The following is a 9066-nucleotide window of genomic DNA, read 5'->3' as shown; positions in this document are numbered from 1 at the left end:
TGTTGGAATCAATTTCCTAGGAAATCTTTGATTTGAAATAATCACTTCTTTGTTTTAGGAATGATCATTTATTTAATGGGTATATGTCCTGTGCAGGGGGTAAAGAATAATCTGTGGTCGGGGCGCCTGGGTGGCTCAGTTGGTTAAGCGACTGCCTTCGGCTCAGGTCATGATCCTGGAGTCCCTGGATCGAGTCCCGCGTCGGGCTCCCTGCTCAGCAGGGAGTCTGCTTCTCCCTCTGACCCTCCCCCCCTCATACTCTATCTCATTCTCTCTCTCAAATAAATAAATAAAATCTTAAAAAAAAAGAGAGAGAAAATTAGAAAGAAAAAAAAAGAATAATCTGTGGTCTTGAACAATTATTTATTTATTTTATGAGTTTGTGTCTGGTAATTTAAATGATTTAAAATTCTTTCTGAGAAGGGACTGTGTTTGGTACACTAGCGTACCGACCATTGTAACAACTAGGGCAGTGTCTGGCACATAGTAATTGCTTAATAAAATATTTATTAAATTTATGAGTTAAAACTATTCCTTTTTATATATAATCAGAGCCTAAAACAATGCTTTGCAAATGACAGACAACTCAGAAATGTTTGTGAAAGGAAAATAGAAAATCTGGAAAGAGAGAAAATTGAATGAGTCCAAGGGAAGGAAGGAAAATTAATCCTGGCAAGGTTCCCTTTACATAAGCAATTATTTTCCTAATATATGCTCTATACAACATACATCCAGACATCCGCTTGGATGTCCCACAGACCTCTCAATTCACCATGTTCAAAATTGAACTCATTGAATTTAACAGTCTATAACCAATCTTTAAGACCACCCCTTTTCATGTATCCACTTAGTTAATACTACCCCCAAGCTAGCCCTGTCCCCCATGCCAGAATATTAAGAGTAATCACCCACTCCTCTCTTCCTCACCAACCTGTCCATTCATAAGTTATTTAATTCAACAAATGCTTATTAAGAGCCTTTTATGCACTTGATTTTGTTCTTGGTATTCATGACATGTCTTTTGGACCACCTTTTCCTGAGAAGTACTTTGCTTATTCAAGAACCCAACTGCTATCATCTTGATTCCCTAGGCAACAACCTATCATTTGAGACATGTTCCAGACTTAAGAACACAGGCTGGAAGCTTCATTGCATGGCTAAATTTTCCATTTATAGAGGATGAGTCAAGAATGACTCACCTCATAACCATTTCTATTGAATTGCCATGTCTAGCTGAGAGAAATATCTCCATTCACAAAATTCTTCCTTCCTCTTTATTACTGCTGTCGTAGACACATCATACATTTAATCAGATTTCTCAATTGTGTGAGGACTCAGTGGCTCAGTTGGAGATAGAGTTTGGTGTGGATCAAGAGGATTTGTGATGGTTGGTAGAAGGTGGTTCATATATGTGCATGAAGTCAGGGAATACACTGATCCAGCAGGAGGGTGGGAGAATGTACCTCAGACCCAGAAATCTCACTTGCTGATAAGTCAATGTCAAACTCTAGACAGTGGGAGCAGTTGTTATGGGTAGGCAAATATAGGCACTCCCTGCATTAGAAATACCTGACTTTCCAAAGACTTACACATGCAAAATTCAATTTTGATATAACTCCCCTTCTCTCGGACCATTCTGAAATCCCCTCCAAACTCTCTCCTACCTTTTCCTCCAGCTCAGGCAGCAGTGAAGAAGGAACCTAATATAAAGACCTGCCTGGCCTGATTATTTATTTCTAAATATTCCTTTTTCTGTTGCTTTCTCCCCCTTCATTATCAACTAATTATACAGCAAACAATACATTTATTAATTCATCTTTAAACGTTCCCTCCTCTTCCTTGTTCTCGTCTCCCCCATTGCCCCCCCCCCCACCTCTTCTCTCATCCATTCTCTGTGGTCTAAATGCAAGCAAAAACAAACTTAATCAAGGTTGAGATGAATAATGCTTGGGATACACTTCAGGAAAAATGGAAATGTTTAATGCTATCTACTGGTGTCCAGAGACTTATTAAATTCATTATCAACCCTCTTTTCCTCCTCTAATAAGTTTTCTTGTTATCACCCACCAACAGTCAAGGAAAAAAAAAACAAGTCTTGCTCATAGTCAATGTTAGCATTTGGTGCTCTATTTATGAATTTTGAAGGAATATAGCTTCATATTTTTATTGTGGATGTACAGCATTTCAGCCACATTGAGTGATATAGGCTTTTATGGGGACACAACTACCATTAAGAGTATTACTACTAAGAAAAATTCCAGTGGGAGTTTCCAACCACTGAACCTGACATATCCTTTTGAAATCCAGTCCACAAATTGGGACCTCTAGATCTGGATGCGTCTTGTTTACTGGGAGTGTCCTTCTGTTTTCTTGTTTACAAGGCTGTGTAGTTTTCATACAAGTTTTGGGAGAGCAGGTATTGACACTTTTCATACATAGCAAGTCTATACAAGCATTTCACCCGTGTGTGTGTGTGTGTGTGTGCACATGCGTGTGTGCCTGCGTGCGTGCACACATGTAAGAGGGAGTGAGAGAGCTGAGAGGGATGGCTACTTTCCGTACTTCTGAATGGGTATGTGGGAGACGTCCTCCAATCTGGTCCAGCAGAGCCCAAAAGGCAGAGGGAGACACAGGAGTGGGGGAGGGAGCTCCTTCCGTCCTAACATTCCAAACAGCATACAAAGCCAATATGAGAACCAAGGAGAAATGCCTCAGGGAGAGAGTTGGGTAACAGTGGGCTCCACTCGACTTCCAGTTGTACCCATTTCCCAGATTCCCACACCCAAGGCTATGTGACCATTTCAGGACATGGCTGTCCAGCCTCTGAACCAGGGAATGTTGGAAATTGTAGCCCATGTACCTCTCATGACCTTCTGGACCAAAGTTTCTATTCTTCTAATTCAATCAACTCTTTGTAATCACTCAGTTATCTTAATTTTTTCCTAATTTATAGCCAAATCACAGCATTTACTTATAAGAAATGTCTTCCTGTAATCGTATCTAGCCCTTCCTGTCTTCCTTCCTTTCTTTTCCACCTTTAGTAGGACTGTTAAGCACTAGGTAGACACTATATTATCTTTATTTATGGATGAGGAAATCAAAGCTTATAGAGTTTAAGTAACTGGCCTATAGTCTCATGGGCAGTAAATATTGGAGAAAGATTTGAATCCAAGTCCTCCAATTTCAGAACCTGAATTCTTAATCATCATGCTATACGACCTCTCCAACAGGAAAGAGAACAGTATAACAATAACATGTGTCTCATGGGGACAATGAGAGGATTAAATGAAGTAATTTAGGTTTAGTGTTTGGTCCATGGGAAGATGTAACAAATGTTAGTGATGAGAATGATAATGCAGATGATGATGGTGATGGTCATAAAAAAGGAGGATGAGAAGGAGAAGGAAGAAAGAGGAAGAGGAACATCAAAAGTTTTACTCATTTGCCTCCTTTAAAAATGATTCCAACTGCTTATTGTGCAAGGTGGGTGGTTGTCACGCTGGGAGAGAGCAGACTTAGGAGGTGGTTGGAGAAGATGCTATAATTTGGAGAAAAGGCTTTGCTTCTGTGCAGTTTGAGGAAGGGTTTACATTTCAAGCTGGAAATGTCACATTGCTCACCTCCTTTCTCCCAACAGACACTCCAAGGGCTAAAGAGTTCCCTAATTCTCCATGAGTCAGACCAATCTTGGATTCATTTCTTCACCCTGGAAATCCAGTGAGACCTTGATTTCAGGGGATGGTGAGATGTGAGAGTGAAGGGGGATGGAAGGGATGGGGGCCAGTGCTCAGACATTGATAACAGATCTTCTCTTAATCCAGACTCTAGTTTCAGACAGTCCTAAGGCCAATTTATTATGTTCTAAACACCACACTGTTAATCCCAAACATTAGTGCATGCAAGTGGCCTGTCCATGGAAAACAGGACTAGAGGTTAGGGAAGGAACGACCAGTCAGTCCAGCCATCAGGGGATATCTAATCAAAGTGCTCAGCACTGCACTGGGGGTGAGGTTTTTGGATATTAATTACCAGAGGCCTCCTAAAGCTATTTTGGAGAATTCAAATCTAAGCCAAAAGCAAAGATCATCATGCTTATGTGTGCCTGTGATGGCTGGGGAGAAAGGCCACCACAAGAACAGAAGAGAGGACTAGAAGTGGAGACCTATGTATGGGCACGACCTTTAATACCAGGGATTCTGACTCATAAGTAGGCTTGATCTAATCATGTCTGGCCTGAACAGGCAGATTACCAACTCTGCCTTTGTTAACAGGCAGATACTAGAAACGGGTAGGCAAAACCCAGGCAGAAGTAGAAGCAAAAAGAGATATTTTCCTCCTGTGCAAGACATAGCTCTTGGCACTTTCAATTCCTCATCTATAAAATCTATAAATCTATAAAATGGAGATTTTATTTAATAAGAACTTATCTCCCTAAAACTCGGCACAGTTTGACATTGCTTAGTAATGTGTTCCCTCCACTCTGCCAGCTGTAATTGTTCTGATCCCAGCTAGAATGGCTGCAAGTATCCAGTACTGTGGACACCCTACTACCTGCTCACATTTTCTGCCCAGTCTTCCTCTTACCCTGCCAGGTCATGGCCCTATAGGAGCTCAGAGGAGGAAGAGGTTTGTGTAGGATGGATGTGTCTTCTTGGTCTCCTTTGAAGGGGTTGCACTTCAGCTGGGTCTTGAAGCATAGATAAGTTTAAGGCAAGTACAAATTCTACAAGAGGTTATTCCTAATTTTGGCAATGGTAAGAAAGAACATAGTTAATGTGATGGTAAGCTCAAGGAGAAGGAGAATCCATCTATGTATCTAGAGTGAGAAATCAAAGTATGGAGGGAAAGTTTTCATTCAACCCTGAAAGCCATGCTGTAGACTATGTGTTATAATTATCCCCATATAACTAGTAGGGAAATAAGCTAAAGGCCACCCAGCTAGCTCAACAGGAAATAGCACATCTGGAACCTAATTGGGACCCTCTCAAGGCAGAGCCTGTGATGATCGCAAGCCTCCCATATGTCAAATCCTTGATTTACTTGGAGCCTACAGGCAAGCTCCCCCAAGCACACTCAGGGGTGTTGGATCTACTAGTTAGGAAGTACAAGGGAAAACATAATCTTTTACCTTCAACATGTCTTGTGTTGCTTGCATTTTACAATGGTATACATTTTATTTTACTTAATTTAAGGAAGAAATGTGTACGTGAAGCAGAGAGCATGAGCTGGCTAGACTTCAGGTTGGTTTGTGTTGGCATCCAGGACCCCATCTGGCACTGGAATGTTTCCATGGGTGGGTAAGGATTTGGTGTAGTGTAAGAATCTGCAATTGGGGCCAATGGTGCCCCGTACAGGGCTTGGGCTGCACTGCCCATGAAGGGTGAGGGGCTCAGCCTACCAAGTAGCTGGCTTTTCCAAAGGGGGGCAGGTTTGGTGGCAGTTGAGATGGGCAGCATTTTATTTCACAAGAAATGGGCAGCACCTGAAAATAGCCACCACAAAACCAAAGATCAGGGACAACCAAGGTCTAATCCATGCCAGTAGATAGCTCACGTGCTGCCAGGACAAGTGGGGCCAGAGGGGGGGTGGAAAGTGAAGGGAAAGAGGAAATGCCCAAGGTCTCTTCTGGGAAGTTTCCAAGTCAGGGATTCAAAGCCAAGCAATGGCCTGAGGGACAAAGTTCAGGTTCAGTTCTTTCAGTCACGGGACATAGACGGTCACTTGCTTGTCTGATGCTCCGATCCACATTTGCAGATGGGAAGCTGTTGAGAGGATCAAAGTGAAAAAAGCTTTGTTTACATGCTTAGGTCTTATTATTGTCAACAGATAGAGCACAATCCCATTTCTAGGCCCGGCCTGTTTTCTCACTGACCATAGGAATAGGCATGCGTGGGCTCTATAAAGGCTTAAAGATTCATTACTTTAACTCATATTGTTACAAAGGCTTTATTTCACAGGAAACTGCTGTCCTTTATCTGGGAAACCAGGTATCTTGATGTAGAAGATGCTTAAAACAAGAGCTAAGGAGTGACATCACAGACAAAGATCAGGAACAAGACAAGGATAGAAGCTTTCACCACTGCTATTCAACATTGTACTGGGTGCTAGCCAGAGCAATTAGGCAAGCAAAATAAGTAAGAGGCACTCATATTGGAAAAGAAGAAACAAACTATCTTTATTTTCAGATGACATGATCCCATGTACAGAAGATCCCAAAGAACCTACAAAATGGCTATCAGATGTGATACATTTAGCGAAGTTGCAAGATGCAAGATCAACACATAAAAATCATTTGTGTTTCAATACACCAAGAATGAACAACCCAAAAAGGAAATTTAAAAAAGCGATTCCACTTACAACAGCATCCTAAACAAACAAACAAAAAATATCTAAGAATAAATTTAACTGAGGAGGTGAATGACGCTGAAAACAATAAAACGTTGCTGAAAGAAATTAAAGAAGATCTAAATATATGGAAAACATCTTACTTACATGGAGTAGAAGAGTTCATATTGTTAAGATGTCAGTGTTGCCCCAAAGATATCTATAGATTCGATGCATTCCCAATCAAAACCTCAATGACCTTTTTTTGAAGACATGGAAGAGCCAAATGTTAAATTAATATGGAATTGCAGGGGGCTCCAAATAATCAAAACAATCTTGAAATGGAAGAACCTACATTTTCAGAATTCAAAATCTACTATAAAACTATAGTAATTAAAAAACAAACAAACAAAAAAACGATGTGGTGCTGGCATAAGGATAAACACATAGACCAATGGAATAGGATAGAGAACTCAGAAATCAACACTCACATATATGGTCAACAAATTTTCAACAAGGGTGCCAAGACAATCCATGGGAAATGGACAGTCTTTTCAACACACCCGCTGGGAAAAGTGGATATCCACGAACAGAAGAATGAAGTTGGACCTTTACCTTACACCACATACAAAAATCAACTCAAAATGGATCAAAGACCTAAACATAAGGGCTAAAACTATAAAGCTGCTAGAAGAAAATAGAGGTGTAAATCTTCATGACCTTGGATTTGGCAATAGATTCTTAGATATGACACCAAAACCATGAGCAACAACAACAAATAGATAAATCAAACTTCTATTGAAATTACAGACACCAAAGGACATTATCAGAAAAGTGAAAAGCCAACCTACAGATGGGATAAAATATTTGCAAATTATATACCTGATAACAATCTAGTATCCAAAATACATAAAAAATTCTCACAAGAGACAAACAACCCAACTTAAAAATGGGCAAAATAGACATTTTTCCCAAACAAGCGAAACAAATGGCCAACAAGCACATGAAAAGATCCTCAACATCATTAGTTAGAAAAATGCAAATTAAAACCACAATGTGGTACCTACCACTTCACACCCACTTGGATGGCTATAATAAAAAAAAAACCAGAAAAGTGTTGGCGAGGGCTTGGAGAAATTGAAAGCCTTGTACGTTGCTGGTGAGAATGAAAACTAGTTTGGCCACTTAACAGTTTGGCAATTCCTCAGAAGGTTAAACATAAAATTACCTTATGACCCCATAATTTCACTCCTAGGTCTATATATACAAAAAAAATTGAGCAGATCCTGCGCCCAAGGAGACTCACGCAGCTGACATTGTCTTCTTTGCGCCACTCTTGTAGCTGTCTCTCTCCTGGGCACAATGGCAACTCTTAAGGAAAAACTGATTGCACCAGCTGCAGAAGAAGAGGCAACCATCCCAAACAATAAGATCACTGTAGGGGGCATTGGACAAGTTGGTATGGTATGTGCCATCAGCATTCTAGGAAAGTCTCTGGCTGATGAACTTGCCCTTGTGGATGTTTTGGAAATAAACTCAAAGGCAAAATGATGGATCTGCAACACGGGAGCTTATTTCTTCAGACACCTAAAATTGTGGCAGATAAAGATTACCCTGATTGCCAAATCTAAGATTATAGGGGGAACTACAGGAGTCAGCTAGCAGGAGGGAGAGAGCCGTCTCATTCTGGTGCAGAGGAATGCTAATGTCTTCAAATTCATTATTCCTCAGATAGTCGAGTACAGTCCTGATTGTATCATAATTGTGGTTTCCAACCCAGTGGATATTTCTCACATATGTTACCTGGAAACTAAGTGGACTACCCAAGCACTGTGTGGTTAGAAGTGGATATAATCTGGATTCTGCTAGATTTCACTATCTTATGTCTGAAAAACTTGGCATTCATCCCAGCAGCTGTCATGGATGGATTTTGGGAGAACATGGTGACTCAAGTGTGATTGTGTGGAGTAGAGTGAATGTGGTAGGCGTTTCTCTCAGGAACTGAATCCAGAAATGGGAATAGGCAATGAGAGTGAAAATTGGAAGGAAGTGCAGAAGATGGTGGTTGAAAGTGCCTATGATGTCATGAAGCTAAAAGGATGTATCAGTTGGTCTTTTGGATTAAGTGTGGCTGATCTCATTGAATCCATGTTGGAAAATCTATCCAGGATTCATCCACTGTCATTGATGGTGAAGGGAATATACGGCATGGAGAATGAAGTCTTCCTGAGCCTTCCATTTTTCCTGAAGGCTTGGGGATTAATCAGTGTGATCAACCAGAAGCTGAAGGATGATGAGGTTGCTCAGCTCCAGAAAAGTGCACCTACCTTGTGGGACATCCAGAAAGACCTAAAAGACCTGTGACTTCTGGCTTCTAGGCTGTAGACATTTAAACACTACAATGTGGTTAACAGTGACCCTTTGGTTTTCATCCACGTACATGGATCACAGTTTGCTTTTATCTTCCTACGTATGTGAATCTGGGCTCACAGACTTGAAGCCCATGCTTGGTTTAATGCTTGCAACAGGAGCCCTTGAACAGATAATATTAACTATCGTAGTATGCTTCTAAAAAAAAATTGAAAACAGAGGCTCAAGCAAGTCCATGTACACACGTTTGTAGCAGCACTATTCACAATTGCTGAAAGATGGAAACAAGGCGAACGTCCACCAATGGATGACTAGATAAACAAATTGATGTACATACATATAATGGGATAGCATTTCAGTGCAAAAAGGAAT

At 40.7% G+C, this 9066-nt stretch overlaps 1 pseudogene; it reads left to right on the top strand.

Annotated features, from left to right (window-relative positions):
* The first annotated feature begins 7686 nt into the window (after positions 1-7686).
* LOC118536410 (L-lactate dehydrogenase B chain-like) lies at positions 7687-8712 on the top strand (annotated as a pseudogene).
* The last annotated feature ends 354 nt before the right edge of the window (positions 8713-9066 follow it).

The sequence above is a fragment of the Halichoerus grypus genome, chromosome 10, assembly GCF_964656455.1.
Source record: "Halichoerus grypus chromosome 10, mHalGry1.hap1.1, whole genome shotgun sequence".
Taxonomy (NCBI): Eukaryota; Metazoa; Chordata; class Mammalia; order Carnivora; family Phocidae; genus Halichoerus; species Halichoerus grypus.
The sequence above is the reverse complement of the archived record's forward strand: the minus strand, read 5'-3'. Positions and strand labels throughout refer to the sequence as shown.